This window comes from Ischnura elegans, chromosome 1 (genome assembly GCF_921293095.1).
Source record: "Ischnura elegans chromosome 1, ioIscEleg1.1, whole genome shotgun sequence".
Taxonomy (NCBI): domain Eukaryota; kingdom Metazoa; phylum Arthropoda; class Insecta; order Odonata; family Coenagrionidae; genus Ischnura; species Ischnura elegans.
In genome coordinates, this window is record NC_060246.1 from 91,713,410 (window position 1) to 91,731,011 (window position 17,602).

At 39.1% G+C, this 17,602-nt stretch overlaps 1 protein-coding gene across 9 annotated transcripts in view; it reads left to right on the plus strand.

Annotated features, from left to right (window-relative positions):
* Window positions 1–1,889: 1,889 nt before the first annotated feature.
* LOC124165907 (unconventional myosin-XV) overlaps window positions 1,890–17,602 on the plus strand; it is a 366,313-nt gene continuing 350,600 nt past the window's right edge. For 6 of the 9 annotated variants that reach the window (XM_046543447.1, XM_046543452.1, XM_046543465.1 and 3 more), the window contains exon 1: window positions 1,890–2,264. The gene's annotated coding sequence lies outside the window, so the exon portion shown is untranslated. The remainder of the gene's footprint in view (window positions 2,265–17,602) is intronic. The other 3 variants (XM_046543502.1, XM_046543486.1, XM_046543494.1) reach the window with 1 other exon arrangement.

The window sequence follows — 17,602 nt, forward strand, 5'->3', positions numbered from 1 at the left end:
TAATTTTACTTTACATCTACCATACCTCAAAAGATATGTATAATTTTCTATTTCTTAAAATATTTTTGGAATATTTACGATAATTTGACACTGAGGTAAATGGACGCCATTCCTCCCTTCAAAACCACTATGGAATATGCGCATATATTTTTGATGTTAATATTTTTCGGTAAAACGTTTTAGCATGAGAAAATTTCCGCTTAGAACCATTATTTTGATAATAGTACCGGCATTGATGTTATCGAAGCCCTAGTGTTATGATTTTTCAAATGCCATTAGTGGTACTACAAAGAGGTTTAGTGAAATGTATTTTAAAGAAGGTAATGCAGTCATTAAACATTATGCTATTCATCATCCCATGCAAATACACATTATCTCAATTAAATGGACACGGACTTACTTCTACCCCAATATTTTAATTAGATGCATTATGCTTTATTTCGGGAGTAAATAGCCATGACGGCAGACTAATAAAAGAAAATGTTTGTGAATAAATCTTATGGGAATCCATTCGACGCGGTTATAAACAATTACTCTTTACGATTTATTGCACAGTGACATAAGAAAAACAAACGCACAGAAATCAAAAGTCCCATACCCGTTACATCGACTAGATGATCTTCCGTCGTGTTCAAGGGCGGATCTAGGATTTTTTCTGTAGGGGGGAAGGGGGTCGGACTGGCAAACGGTCACCTCATATTTGGGATTAAAAACTGCATGCAACAAGTACTCAACGAATCATACTATTAATTTTATCATAAAAGTTATTAAAGTGTAAGTATAAAATTTTTTACATTAAAATATAAAATTTATTAATATTTGTATTAAAAAGCTCGTCTATTTTTTAAGCATCTGGGGGAAGATGCCCCTCACCCTAAATCCGCCTTTGATCGTGTTCTCAACCGGGTGCATTGGTCTTTGATTATATCAACGAGCTAACCTCGAAAGAGCCTAAGAACCCGTGGGAGTTCATTCAACAAGCATATTAAAGTATTTGTGTGAAAATTTTCAAAGACAAAATTGCCTTTCATTATAAATGGGTTCTCTCGTAATTAGGAAAATTGGCACGTGAAAATACTTCTCGACTGAGGAAATAATCAGAAAAGTGATTTCTCCCAATTGCATCAAAATAATATAGCCCTTATTATTAAAGCTCTATATTTCAATCCAACCAGTGGCAACAATCAAACGCTTCAATTTTTAATTTTCTCGATCACTGATCTATGTTTTGTCTCATATCTCTTATGGCTCTTTTGACAGTGGACAATATAGTGAGCAGCTTCACACGTATCGCATTCAAACCTTCTCTTCGCTGGGTTTGGTAAAAAAAATCCCTGTCAGCCGTCAATCTCCTTCTGACTCAGGCAAGGCTCCGGATTAAGCCCCCGGGTCCCCGATCTTTCAGCACATTTCAGGAATTTCACCGTCCTCCTTTAATCCATTTTTCCAACAAGCCATCACCCTCCCGCCAACCTCTCCTTTTCTCTCCTCAAGTCCTCCTCCCACCATACTGCGTTGCCAAGCCTCTGAGGTCCCGTCTGACTTGTCCCCCTTACGACCTGGCAGCCTCGCCTCCACATCCCTCCTCCACCTCTTCCCACACCGCTGGTGGAGGAGGAGAAGTGAGGGACCTGGCTGTGAGGCTAGGAAAAACAGGTTGGCTTCTACCGTGGTATTCAGGCCCGTTCCCCCCGCCGCAGTCTCTCGCACCTTCCTTAGCTTTTCCCATTCCCCTACTCAGCTCTCTGCCGCAGTGCCGCCCTCCTTCCCCTTCCCTCTCCTCAGAACCAACCCTCCACCCTTGCCTTCGCACCCCCTCCCTCCATTCTTGCCTCCCCTAAGTCCCTCATCCTCCTCCTCCTCTTACCTGACGGCCATCCTAGAGGGCTTCCAGGTAGAACACAGAGCTGTGTTCTGAGCGGCGTACAGGTGGAGTGGTTGTGTCTCACCCGCTGCGGTTGCTGAATTGCACGGGGCTTCCACGTTGCAGGTTCCATTTGCGGATCCTACCTGTGATACCCGGGGGAGTTGCACAGAGACCCCTTTGTGTGTCTCTCTGCTGGAGTAGTGCGGTGTTTTGATTGCAGTAACGAATTTGTCTCCCGTGCCGAAGGATTATCGGAGCTGTTTCTCCTGCCGACGATTTTTGGTGGTGACGTTTCGTTGTGTTGATTGCTGATTACATGACTGTGTTGTGAAGGTTTCCCTGGGAAATATTGTTGCCGTGTCTGGTACCAGGTGGATCGGAGTGAGATGCACGGGAGGTAAGTGATTACTCACCCTACTGCCTTTCCCGCTTATAAATTGATCCGCTTCTTTTTCCCCCTTGGTTTCTCACGAAGGCGTGCGTTTTCTTATTCCCGTCGCTAAGGTTGTCTATCATTTTCAACCCTTTTCAAATTGCCGGTGATGTGAGGGTAAACTTGAGAGTAACTTGCAAACTAAGTTTGCCTGTGACTCTGGTCGTGTTTGTTAATATAGTTTACACGCGACTGTTATTCCTTTGAGTAACAAAAGCCGGTTCATTAAGGCGATTTTTAATAGGTTGTGGCGAAGACGTTTTGAGCAGTAAATTTATTGGCAACATAAGATTTCATGCAATAGTATATTGTCATGCTCATGTTTTGTGCAATCACTGCATCTTTCTTTTAATTTCTTACTTAATGGAAGTGCAGCTCCTAATTAGACTTGATTTTATTAAAGTTGGCCAATTTTATATCCAGACAACCCATTTCTTAAATCGTAAAGCATTTTGCATGACCCATGCCTTTTGACATTTAGCTTATACAAATATGCGGTCATATGTAGTGTTGCCATCTTGGATACTACTGGGCGCTAGTTTTCTTCTGCAGTTATCACAAGGGAAGCTTATTTGCACTCGCATTTTGTGAATGTGATTTAGAGTTAGGCAACTTATTTATTTGTAAAAGAAAATTAATATGAAGACCAACTTTTCGCTAACGCATATGTTCTCGTTTTTCATTCCGTGAATAATGATGTTTTATTGCTGAAGACGCTTCGTTACTACTCTTCGAAAGAACTGTTTGCTTAAGGCTTAGAATTAATAATTGCTTATTTTATTTTTGGTAAATATATCAATGTTATGGATTGCTTTTATATTTATAAATACCTGCCAACTATCTTTGATTATGCTTTGATGATTTTCCCTTTTTTGTGCCGTAAATTATAGGATTTGCTAAATTCCTTGCGAATGTTATCTCAATATATTCATTTGTTTACGTTATAGCGTAGATGAGTGAATTATTTACGTTGCGTTTTTCATATAGTGTTTGATAACTTCTCCGTTGGAGTGCATGCGGTAGCAGGTATGAAATTATTCGTATGAAATAAATCCTACTTCTGTTGTTGGTGTAATAGCTTTTGGACTCAGGTCTCAGGTTTTAAGGGAGAATTGAGAAGGGTTAAAGGGTCCTAATCCGCAATTTGGGGACCTTCGTAATGATTAGCACGGCGTCACTGGCATGACATAAGGTTTAAATGTGGGGATATATTTGTTTTTGTATTAAAATTTTATATTTAGCTTTATTTTTGAAGCCATATCTGATGAGAGCAATCCGTAATTTATTTACTCGCTTCGATGTTCGGATTAATCATGTCATCCGTATTTTCCTGGTATAGTGTGTCCACAGTTCAGACAATAGATATTACATAATTTACACCAATGTATTGCGGTTTTTTCACCGTTTGCCACAAATTGTATTTGGCTTAGGCTTCCAGATAAGCCACCTCATTATATTTTTGAAATAAATGCCTACTCGTTGGTGATATTAATGCTCGGAGTGTCTTGAATACACAATAGAAGTTTCCCGTGTCTGTTCGTTTGTATCGCCAATCGAAAATTCATGCATTTGTCATTTTATGCCGGAAAAAGCGTTTTTTTTGTTTTCATTTGTGATAAAGTAATCGGAGAAATGTCGTCAGTAGGTAAGCGAAAAAAATACTCCCTCTTTCCTGAAGTGCAAATCTCTCTGTACTTATTTTAAATCCTCATTTGTATTTCCTTTCACTTTTCCGTATGCGAACTATCGTAACAAAGTCCCTCATTCTGAATATAAACATCAATTGAGGTATACTTATTGTCCAGATGCTCATGCTTACTTTATAGATGGGCTGCCGACGATTATCCATTGGATGCATTGCACATATGCGTTTTGCTTATCATTGGTATTCATGCAGCATATAGCCACCCGCGGGCAGCGTCGTGAGCCTTCTAGCAATGACTGTTTACCCCCGTCGTGTCCTGTGGTCGCGGGTTCAAGTTCCAGCGGTGAACGTACGCATTCGAGTTTTATATAAAGGTCAGGGCGTCGGCTTTCATTCGCAGGGAGGCTGTGGGTTCATATTACAATTTTTTTCATGGCAGCATTCTAGTATTTTTTAGTTTTCACTTTACTTGCCCTTCGTTTTTTGTTAATGGTAGTGGATATAATTCATCGCATGTGATATTGTCATTTAAATGCTTGGAAATACTTCTTCAGAAACTCCAGATCTGATGAGATATGAAGTGAAACACTGCACTTTCCACATAAAAATTTATTAAACTACAGTCGTCGTAGTTTAATAAATTTATGTGTAGAAAGTGCAAAGTGTTTCACTTCATATCTCATAATGGATCTCCACAAGGTATCTGCCTCATCCATCCAAATCATCCAGATCTGATTTTGTCATGCACATTTTTTGGGGCTTCCCACAAACAATCTGGGATATCCCATGACGGGTGATACAACCAGTTGTATCTCTGCCCTGCCTCGATGCAATAGTAACATCATGCTATATAATCAGTGCCATTTGAATTCATCCCTCTATTGCAATTTTGGAGAGATAGAAGCGTGTAGTTGCTCTAAATATAATTTTTCATTTGCGCTTTCATCAAAAGGCACGGTCCATGTATTTCACAAATGTGCACCTTTGACTTGATGTTGGGAATAAAGAAGCTATAGGTTCTTTTCGTCAAGTAACTTGTGGGAGGTCTATATTTAGCGCTAAAATTTATGATTTTGTATTCAAGTTTTTCTTGAGATACTTTTATTCCATTTGTAATTGAGATTTTCACAGGTAATTTACAAATATATTTTCAACAGATGTATGTTATGAAATCCTTAGGCATGTGGAGTTCGTTAATCAAATTCTTGTATGGGCTGAGTATAGCATTGACTTTCAGTGTAGATAAGCTATGTTTTCTTCCTCTAATTTTGCACTGCTGTGTGATATGATTTTTGTGAAGGAAGTAGCGCATGAGTATTAAGGGTGAGGAATGAATCGTCAATATGAAACTAATGCATAAAGTTTAGTTGATTTTTCTGCTATTACTGACTTAATATGGTCTCTCTAATTGCAAATTTCAACTGGCGATTTCCTTGGTGAAAAGTCGTGAGCTAACCTTTGTGGCCATGATTATGCAACCTTGATAGCAATGATGTGCATGTTGTTAAAATGTTTTTTTTTTCAGTTTTATTTACCAACAACAGCGACACTCGGTTCGAGTGTTTTGTAGACCATTCTCTGCTACTAATAATCAAAATATGGAATAGGCTTTGGACTAATGCAAAGCATGCTCGTCAAATTTCACGCAAAACATTGCTCTTGCATTTCTTGCATGGAAATTTTGCAGCCTTGGGTAACGACCTTGTTGCAGGTTCCGAAAATTATTCGATGATTGTTGTGGCAAGCCAAAAATCAGTGGCGTAGTGAGTGGAAATTCTGGGGGGTCCGGACCCCCCAACGAAATATAAAATCACAATTTCTTTTTCTTCGTGAAAGAAAACAAAATATTAAAAAATCATGAATTAAAAAAAAATTTCTTTGGCAAATAAAGTTTTTTTCGATTATGAAAAGTGTTAAAACTTGTATTCCTGAATCCCTGAAGACGATGGGTGAGTTGCTCATCGAAACAGAGACATAGAGGACCTGACCCGGTGTGAAACCCGAAAAATATTTTCTTCAATTGTTCGCGTTGATACAAAAAATGATATTATGTTAAAATTAGTTTAAAACCCTCTACTTAGTACCCTGTTTTTCAAAAATTTCCACCCAGGTTTTGGACCCCCTCCCCGAACGAAATTCCTGGCTACCTCGCTGCTCATTTTTATCAAATAAATGAGTCATATTTAATTTCAGTCGTTTTTTACCTCTTCAAGTATTTCATGTTAGTCGACGGCGAATATTTTTGTGGTACCATTTGTGCCGCACAGTTATGTTAGGGCTGCACATGCATGTAAAAGTTGCTTACGTAGTGTCTTACTTAGTACTATCATCAAGTAATTCGGCCATTTTTCGTTCGTACAATTTATCGTACAGTTTCAGTTGTCGAGAAAAAGTTAGAGGAATAGTGGTTTAAACTTAAGTATTAAAAATTTAATGTATTTCATAATTCTATATTGCTCCTGTACACTTATTACAACTGGCTGTAAAATTTAGGAACGCCTGGCATATATTCATGTTTAAGCACTTGTATAATTTTTGCGATTCCTGCCGATAGTATCTTCCCATTATGTTACCCTTGGTTAAGATTTCGCCGACTGGTTGGAGCGAATCTTCCTTTCGACATTGACCTGATTTTCTCCTTGCTCGTATTACAATTAAAAATATTGCTGCAACCGTTCTGGGCTAAGGTTTTGGATGATTATTTCCATGGTCGACCTGTCTGATTAATTAACCTGAACAGGGTAAGATGAACGTCAAGCCGGTATCAATAACTGCTGTTATGAAGCAGGTACCATTATGCCCTCAGATTGTCGTTTTTTATTTGGCACAGAATAATTAGTGTTTAAATGAAAATATTTTATGGGTTAATTGTTCTGCGGACGAGATGGGCGCATCTAATAGCAAGATACTTGGCAGCCATGAACCCCGTTGATTTTGTGTTTCCCCGAAATTTAATTCCTTGCTAATTATTTATATTGCTGAAGTGACGATATGAGAGAGCTGTTGAGAATGGCCACAGAAAAGAAAATGAGATACCATTGGAAGCCATTTCTCTGAATCCCAGAACCTTAGCTCCGACGCGTGGAGAATTTTTGTCAATTTTTTAATAGGTTTTTCGATGAAAGGTTTTTTTGCGAGAGTTTCCATTTTTCTCACTTCTAAGTATGATTGCATGTAGCCTCATTTTTATGTCGCATTTCCCAGGTAGGTTACCCCATTATTATTACATTTTTCTTTAATACCTTAGTATCTTTATGTTTATTGGCACCGTATTCATTACTTCTCTTGCAGTTGGGTTTCCATCAATTTTTTTCTGCTTGGACGTGGTTAATTTTTAAAATTATCTCTCGTAATTTTTTCACCCATTCATCCATCTTTATAGTGGACAGACTCTGATATCGAATTCACTTATTTTATGCCCTTTTCGTGGCCGTGACATGTGACGTTAACTTGTTTAGCTTTATAATTTTTGGTTTGAGGAATTGGTATTGGATTCCTGAATCCCTGAAGACGATGGGCGAGTTGTTCATCGTAACGTTGGAAGGAGAAATGGAGGACCTGACCCGGTGTGAAACCCGAGAAAACTTCACTGCAATTGTTTAGCTTTAATTGTCATCTATGATATCACCATGAGATAAATCGTCGTTATTGAAGGCTAACTTTACTCAAGGTGATGCCATTGGGTAGATTAAGTTTCCAGTGCTTATTTTTTTGTGTTGGTTTTCATAGATGAACTGATATTATTTGGTCCCGACTTTGCGCGATAAGTTCGTGGATATGTTTTCTCTCGTGACTCAATGCGTAATTTGTGCACCTAAAGGGAGGTGCCCTATATATGATTAAAAGGAAGTGATAGCTCAAAAGCATTGTGATTAGAGTTGATTAGTGTTTGGCCTTCAAGCTGCCATGATACTTTCGGTGAATTTTGAGTTTATTAGCGGAATCGTATTAAGCAAGAAACCATATTAGACTTTCACGCGTCGTGATTCGAGTTTATTGCCAGAAAAACGTTCCTGCATTCAGTTGATTCCGACTTGTACTTGAGATCCTATCTTCGCGAAAAACAGAACGCACGGCATGAGGAGAGTGAACTATCTCTCGCGAGTGATCTTGGACGCGAGTGTGAGTCTGCACGTCGAGGTGGACGTCACCCGGCTTCGGTTGAGCAAGGCCTTTTCCGCCCCAGGTCCACCGACCCCGCCTCTCACAGGCATTTCTGCTGGCAACCATGCTAAACATTTTCAAGGTGGAACTACTCCTCTACCACTTACTCACTTCATGCATTCGTTTCCGTATCAAAATTTGCATTTTTCCGACTCGATTTTTGCTTCACTTCTGCTGCTATGCACCTGAGTTTTGAGGGGACTGCTAGAATAACTTGTTTTCCTCCGATTGCCCCTCTGTTAATCAGGGGCACTTAGTGTAATAAAAAAATGCGCAAAGAAGTTTTGCAAATCTTGAAATTTCGTACCGCTCCGGAGTTGGAACAAACATTTGGAGTTTTTTGGGGTGTTTTGTGGGGGCCGCATTACCGCTTGCTTTTAATTCTATTTTAATTTTTCTGCGGCACTGTTAGGGTGTCCATTTGCTTTCTGTATAAAATGTGCCGTAAAAGTATGCCGTGATGTATATTTTCAAACTATTTATCCGCTCTGTTTTAGCATAATTGCAACTCCATCCGCGATCATTGATAGATAGATATATTCATGAAGCGAGAATTAAAATATTTATTACTTGTAGATTTTGCATCATTTTTTATTCCTGGTAGTCCGCGGTTGTTAAGGGGTCCATCGGAGATTTGAAGAAACGGTGATATTCGGCGTCCCCCATTTGGTATCTTTGTGTAAATCATTTGCTTGCGTTAATTAATCCCTTCAACTTCAATTTATTTTCTGAATATCGTGCTCCTATCGTCTATTTATTTTTTTCTTTGGTTATTTTTTTAATTGAATGGTAGGCAATGAAATGGTATTTTGTAGCTTGTAATTAACGTGAAATGAAATATTATTATTCCACATTGTTCACGAAGGAACCCTTTCCCGTATTTTCCCCCTAAATAGTGCTAATATTATGAAAATATGTTGACGAGCTAGACTCATCATTGCGCGATTTGGCATCGAAAGTTCATGACGAGCTAGAGTCGTCATTTCAGCGTAAAGGTACCAGATGCCACTGGTACCTTTAAGGGTGGAACTTGGTTGTCCACTGAGCTTTTGGCTTCTGTCAGGAGGGTCGAATTCCGAGTGAAGAATACGGATACCTTCAGATATTCATCCTCGAATTACAGGGAAAGGAACGGGTCACCTTAAACTGAACATAAGGTGAATTCTATCCTCTCCTATTGAAACCTTCGGGAGGAAATATTGGGTGAGTTAGCGGACCCTTCAACTGTGGCAGGGAATGGTCTTGGCTATCTCATACACTGTGACACTATCCTTCAAAATATTCTGTGCAATGAGTGTTGTTATAAATTTCGCATTTATGCCACAATAGGCTGTCAAGAGTGAAATAATTAATAAATTGAGCTCACCAATCATGACGTCAGCGTTGGTGATATGTACTTACATTTATAGTTGTGATAGCTCAATATACTCCATTGGAAATAGAGTAGCTGGATAGATAAAGGATTGCTTCAGCAGTGAAAATTATTCTGGATTTTCTGTTGGTATTACGTTATTTCCAAAGAGTTGACGACAATCCTGAGCGCCTACTTCATGGTATATGTCCTAAGTATTTTAACAACCAACTTGACATTTGAACGCCAAAGCAATGAAGCCTCCGGGATGGTCGGTCAGGTTATTCGGTTTCTAAGGATTGTTGTTCCTCCTGTGTGACACGAGCCTTTCAGGTCCAGTCCTTCCGCATGATATATTTTGATCGTTCTTGCTTGAATATCGGACAAACTCTCTCAAATTTAGGAACATTGGCATTTATATCTTCTACGAAAGGTTGCTAAATTCTGAAGTTTAATTCAATTTATTACAAGCTCATTGCGTTCCTTGGCATGTTCGTCTTTCCTTACCTTCTCCGATGCATCTTCACTACAGAAATATCCTGCTTTATTGGAATTTAGTGACAGCGCACCTTTATTGCCGTAAGTTCATCGCCCAATTCAATCTACTTTATGGGTAGACATTCATCACTACATTGAGAAGAGCTTTGAATCTTCCCTGAAATAGCGCCAAGAACTTGTTTGTTTTTATTTTGGTTTGACACATATGATTAAAGATTTTTTAAAATGCCAAACGTATTTGACGCTAATTTATTTATCTCTTTCGTAATTTTTTGCAATGTAATGGTCGGCCGTAAATGCTTATTCGTATTTGTGAGCATTTTTTTGGTAATTTTTCCATCAGCATTAGGTAAGTCGGATATATGTCTTGCTTGTTGCGTATCATATTTCATATTTTCAATGCGATATTTATCATGTTGGCATGGATAACTAACCAAATACAGTATCCTTAAGAATCCAATAAGGTCATTCATTCCCCGCGAAATAGAATATTTCCGTCGTAATTTTCTTGGAGTCGATGAATGGGCAAGGAAATGACTTTTTATTTTGATGAAAACAGTTGATAATTTTTTGAATAATTAGGCTGATGTGCTATCCCATTTTTGATTGACTTAATTGTTCCTAAAGTTTTTCAAGTGAATACAATTTTATCTTCGGAACATTTTACATGATTATGATTGAATAAAGTTTCTGATGCTTTGCACGTATACATGAAGTTTAGAATGATATTTACATTTAGTAATGGTGTTCAGAGCACAACTTTAATATTTAGGAAGAATGAATGTATTTAATACGGTTGACTGCTTTAGTTCTTAGGGAATTTGAGGTTGGCTATGTTCAATCCATTTCTCTGAATTATTCATCTATGAATCACGTCCAATAAGGTCAGAATAGTGAATCACCATCTGTTCACAATGCAGCTGTTTTTTTAGGTATTGCACCTATCCTATTTAGAATTTTTCACAAATCTTACCCCATGCATGATTATAACTTGTTTACCATTGTTATACGTAGGCGCGGCTCACGAGACATCAATCATTGCTATTTCATGACTCTTTATTTTGAGGGAGTCTCAGACTAGGTTTTTATCATCTTTCTACTCCTTACGGCCGCATTTCTCCATTGGTTTGTGAGCGTAATAAAGAAAAGCATTTGGGCTCCCCAGAGTTTATGACATCGGTTGTTGCATCAGATATATATCCGTAGAAGTTTTATATCCTAAATTTCACTTATTTTGTGCGCGTACTCGTGTGCAATTTTGACTGCGATAGCATCTCGAGTTCAAGTCAAGAAAGTGAGTGGATGGGTATGTGACTCACTTACAGATTTTCTTACTGCAGGAAAACTGTTCCTAAATTTTATTTTTAGTTCAAATGATTAGGAGAATCATCCTAGATTTGAGGGTCGCTTTGTAAAAGCTATAGTAATAATATAACTAATAATGTATAAGTTGAAACTAACTTGAGGAGGGCTGAAAATGAAATGTTCCTGTACTTGAAATTATTTCATATGTAGTAGTTTAAGTTAATAAAAATTATTTTTATTATAGAACAGCGATAAAGTAGGATGAGAAGAATGAATTAATAAAAAAATTATTTTTTTAAATATCTAATAAAACGTCAAATTATAATATTAACACACTCCTGGAAAAAAAAGAAATAAATTTTTCGGAGGAAAATCGTATTTTTTTCAGCAGGTGCATAAGAAAAAGTCGTTTTTCATATCGCATATCGATTAGCCGTCTTAGGAATGCAGTTCCCATTGCAAAGATGCGGAGGTGCTTCGTGCAGCGTCTCATCGTCGATTCTTGCGCTAGGACCCCGTCCCATTCCTCAATGCCTTTGTGTTATCAATGCCTCGCGCCTCTCTGAAGTGTGGGTAGAGTGGGGAGGTCGCATAATGTTATGTACGTCTCTATGGAAACCGCTCCATTGTTTCGACTCCCTTCCCCTCCTGATACCCTCTCTCCCCTTCCCTATCAACCCCCTTTTCTGCCCCCTTTCGTCCTCCTTTTCGGCTCCTCATTGTATAATCCCCACTCGCTACCCCCGTTTTACCCTTTCCACAGTAGGAGGCCCCACCCTAAGCCGCCGCGTGTATATACCTACTCCCTCCCGGCAAATCTTAGACGCGTCCCCTTTCTTTCACTGAGGAAACCTACGCCCATCCGATGTGTTTCCTTGTGTGCGTTAAACAATGTAACATCAAGCCCTGATGATAATGCTCTTGCGAAACGTTTCATCGGGGGAATATTTCATTTTTTTATTCGTTTTCGTAATGAAAAAATGTTTGCAGCTGGTCCAATTTCATGCCTCCGTGGTTTTCGCGATATGAGTGAATGATCGTGTGACTGGGGCATCGTATGTTTTTCGCATAGCTTCTTTAATATTGAAGTGTCGCCCATTTTTTGCGTAATGTAGCAATAGCCTCTTTTAAGCGATCATGCCGAGCAACATCATAATGAAGTTGTATGGAAGAAGTGTTTTGTGAAATATCTTTGTTTTTAACATTAGCTTTACGTTTTCTCGGTCTTGTGGATGTACATCCATAGGCGGATCCAGGGGAGGGGCACGGGGGCACGTGCCCCCCCCAGACCCTCAAAAATATGTAAGATTTATAATTCGGTCCCATTGTTATTGCGTTCGTTTTGTTTTACGAGATATCCTTGCCCCCCCCCCCCCCCCTGAACAAAATCCTGGATACGGCCTTGCTTGTGCCCCTCCCAGAAAGAAATCCTGGATCCGCCCCTGTGTACATCCAATTGTTTCTAATAATGAAGGTTCTACTAATATACTTAGAGCGGTTCGAAGGGATTTTTAGCTCCTGTATTTGCCTTTTTAAGTAATATAAGTATTTTCAATGAAATTGCCTGATGGATATATTTTGCGTTAATTTTTTGTCACCTTTATAAGTCTCAGTTCATTCTTTTTTAACTTAACCAATGTCTTCGTCATTGCGGCATATTTTACAGTTCCACTGAAATTACCTCCTGTCCCTTGCCTTCGATTGAATTCGACGGTTAGGATTCAGCTTTTTTAGAATTTAATCCCCAATTTTCAACTAAGCCACTCGGGTTAAGCTGCTATTTTTTTCCTGCAGAGGAAGGACTTAATAGGCTTTCTTTTAATAAGGTTCTTGGTCTTTAAGTTAGCTATTCTACTTTTTATTGGTATTTAAGTTAGCTATTACAGTTCGACAACGAATTGTAAATTGAGCCCAAGTTACTCATGGCTATGTATTTTGTGTCCCTAAGAACGAAGATGCTGGTGTTTTGAAGAGCTTATCGTGGAGAACTGTGAAGAAGGGCATTGTTAGGAGAATGTACGATGCTGTTTATTTCGTTGATATTGGCAATTTTATATTAAGAATGTTACATATTTACTTTTAAATATTGTTTGGATTATATTATTGAGGGCCCGTGGTATATTTTACGTTTCCTAGGCCGTAATTTAAAAGCTCAGGGCTCAAATATGGCGGCACACAGTGCCTTATGTTTCTGTGTGTGCATTGCTGGATTTAATGCAAAGTCTGATGAACTAGATAAGATTATCGATTTGGGTAGAGGGATTTTTTAAATTTAAGCTTTTAATATTGAATTCTGAACTTCATCGATGACATAATACCGATTTTTCCTTTTATTGTGCCAAGCTATGTTCTCTTAACATTTTCATGTCTAAGAGTAAAAAAAATACTCAATTTATTTCAATTTGCAACAACTTCATGAAAATTTACTGGGCACATTAATGACAGTTCTACTTTCGGAATTTTCCTATCTATTGTAAAGCAATCTATCGTCGTTATTTAGGTCGTTTTTTTATATATTGTTTCAGAAGCTGATGCTTTACTTATCATTGCTTACTGTTTTTGTGGCGAAGGCAAAGTGACTTCAATTTTTGGCAGCATTCGAATATATCTTTCCATATTTTATGCTACAGCTACTATGCCAATTTATCCAGGTTAATAGTCTCTAGCTGTGGACTACCTTTGTTGTATTATCATTGTTCCCATTTCCTAAATTGCATTGAGTTCAAGCTTGCTACATAACTTTATTTTTTGCTCAAAGCTTTCACTGAGTCTTATGTTGGTTTTACCGTGAATATTGCCTGGTAACAGTATGAAGAACATGGTTAACTCTTTTAATGAATACTTAAGCGGCATAAATTGACTACCTTTTACGAGTCTCATGATAGTATACTTACACAGACATCCATCACCAATAACGTGGTTTGAATGTTTTGCCTCGGCTTTCTCCTTCCACTCAAGCCCAGTGCTCTTTTTCTTGTAATTATTGTCTGTTGGGCTTGAAGTTTTTTTCTGCCTCTCCTCCCTGCGCTCCTAAGTCGGTCGTTGAAGTCTCCAAAGAAGTCTTTCGAACAGGAAGAAAGAGAGAGTACACGTGGCGATGTCTATCTTGCCGATATCTCCTATGAAATCTGTTTACCTACAAGGTATGTCAGTGATGGTTTCTGTGACTGGATGACCACGGTTTGAATCCCCTCTCCACGCCGACTACCCCTTCCTATCCACGTGCACCTTGAGGCTCCTCCCTGACCCCCAATTCTCACCGACTTCGTGGCCTGAAAGCCACACTTTTTCTCGCCGGCCTCTTCGCTTTTAACTGCCGAAACCCCTCCTCTTTCATGAATGATGGACAGTGGAATAGGGGCAAAGTGTTTGGGGAAAGCAGTCGACTCGGACCGATTTTTCGGCGAGGAAGAGACCCTCCTACTTTAGGGAATGGACGAAGGAGGAGTTTTCGGGGGGATGGGTAGATTTTTTCGAGGACGGTTGCTCACTCTTTCCGCGCCGCGGGCTGTCTGATGGACCACTTCCGTGAGTACCCGCGCGATGACGTATACCCGCTCCTGCTGCTTTAGGCCTCTTCTTCTTCTTCCTTCCCGTTCAAGTTGTCTGTCTTTTCCGCGGCGCGGGGTATTATCAGGGTGACTGGAGGGAACGAGTGGGCGTCTACCGAAATCTCAATTTTATCGGGGGAAGAGGGGTAAGCATTTTTTTATCGCGAAATAAGGCTGCCCATATTTTATGGATTACTGTGCCCTGAAATTTGTGCTGATTTATTTGGGTTTCTTTCCATGGAAATGGGTGCAGTTGTGCGAAATAAAGATGAGTGCTGTAATTTTTGTTAATTCCCCTAGAATATGTTGTGATTTCTAAGCCTTTATTTCTTCCAATCAAAAATTTCAATCAGAGTGAACTTGTACTTACTGTTTTGTAATTCCTCATGGCCAGTTATGGTATAAAATGTCGATATTTTTTGTAATATTTAACCGTCATTCATGAATGGCGTCGACTCACATTTTGATTATGCTAAATCTAATAATTAGGTACTGCGGGCAAAATGATAACAACGAAAGAACGTCTGGAATACGTTCCGGGCTTGTCTAGTGACCGTCTGGCCTACCGTATGTTATTGTCGTCATTGCTGTAATCATTTTGATATATTCCTCATTGAATTCCTATTGAATTGATTTAGAAGATAATCGTGTCGTCACCATAAGTGTCAGCTGCGACAGTGTCCAATTCTCATACGTTACCAATAATTCAATATCAGGAGTTCCTTAACCCAACAATTTGATGGCGATACATTTTAATTCAAAGTCGTACGATCGATGACCAGGAAGTACCCGAAAAAAGTTGAGTTTCTTGTTGTTGTTTTGCGTGCCTTGAAATGAAGATTGCTTCGTATCCTAAGGTTCCCAGCGTCGATCCCCGGCAGCAGCCGTGAGTCATGGTTAGCCATGAGCTGGTGTTGGCCAGCCCTGCTTGTCCAAGTGGAATAGATGGGGCGTGCGAACGGGATCTTTTGCTCCCATTCACACCGTCGCCGTGCGATGAGCGTTGCGTAGCGCGTCGTAATGTAATTCACCAGGAGATGGGAAATTTTCGCTCGCTGCTCTTCTCTTTATTCAACAAACATATTCTCATCCCTCTTACGAGCCTTCCAAGTTCTTCGTAATTTGCCAGCTATTCCACTACCATCATTTAATTATGTAGGATTGATCTTGTGATGGCTTCCGTGTTGAATAGTTCACTCCTGTTTCTAGGGCTTCCATAGTGTTTTTTATGTCTAAACATGATCCTGTGCTGTCCTGTGATATTGTATCGATCTAAGTTGTCTACCATTTTATGCCCTATAATCATGAGTTATTTCCTTAGTTTTTAAATTAATTGATCTGAATCCATTGCTAATTTCGAAAAATCGTTACATATGCATATTTTAACCTATTTTTACACCCATTGTTCATCATCCTTCCCATAACTATGCGTTTTTAAACAATTAATGTATCTTTGGCTATCTTGTTACCGTTCCCGTGTGATGTCTGGTCTAGCTGCAGGAAATTACTTACAGAAATGTATAATACATCCGCTGGATGAAATTTATTTCTTGGACCATGGTTTTGATTATGCCTGTTTTTACTAGGAACTATTTTGTAGTTTCCTCAACCCATTCATTATTTCATGACCACTATTAGTTTGATTCAAGGCCTCTGAATGTTTATGCATACACTACGAGTTGTATGTAAAATTTGTGAGCATCATGTCTCATTATACTTCCGCCTCAAACCCTGGTTGTGCTGCACTGTTATGGTTCTCATTTATCTAGAGGATATGTCGTTTGATATCACAGAATTTTAACTTTTCTATCTTGATGCCAAGTAATGGCATATGGCTCTCCTCTTTTGTGCAGGAGCACCTGTAGAAATAAAATTGATGATTGCGTGTATTTTTTTGTAGGTATGACTAATGCGGCCTTGGGTCCCTCTCGTGGTAGGCTTATAAAGAGTTCATCCCTTTCAGCGTGTTTTCGGGGTTGCATTCGTCGGGGGCATTGTTCTCCCTGCGTCCCACTTTGTGCGCTAAAAAATGTAATCCTCATTCACACGCGTCATTCACGCGGCCTCCCCTCCCCCTGCCCCTTTCCATGCCTCCCCTGCCCTTCACCCAAGTGGCCTAGACTTTGAAAGTGGCTGCGATGGTTGTGTGTGAATTCAAAACTTATTCTAAATGTAAGCCGCTGTTATGTCTTCGCATGCACTCTTATATTAATGGCTAATGTCCATTAGCACTCAAGCCGTAGCCACAAAAAAACAGTCATTGGTTAGTTGTTTTCCGCTTTTTAGATATTTTTGGTCGGATATTTCGAGCGAGAGATACGACGTGTAATAATTGAAATTTTTAATCAGAGAAACGCAATGTATTTTATATTTACGTTTCTTTTATCGTTGGCCGTTTATCATAAGCACAAATATAATATTTTGCTGATGATATGACTCTGGATCTTGCGCCGCTGATCTAACTCTGCAGGCATGACAATATATTTACAAATATATCCATATTTACCGACGTTTTCTAAATTACACTTTGACGTATTTTAAATTCTATCACTTAGCCCGCACATATTTCATCATGCGGTTGGAGAAAATATTTTTTCTTCTTAATTCTACCATTTAGCCATCGTTTCATTTTGGTGGAAATATACTGCTTTCCGATTCTCTGATGAATTGAATTAGTCTCCTTCTCCCTCTTTTGCTGCATCCTATCAGTGAGAGAGAGGACCGTGGAGCGTCCCTGTATTCACATAATGTAGTCATTAGGCGTTCTTAGATTGAGGTGGTGAGGATG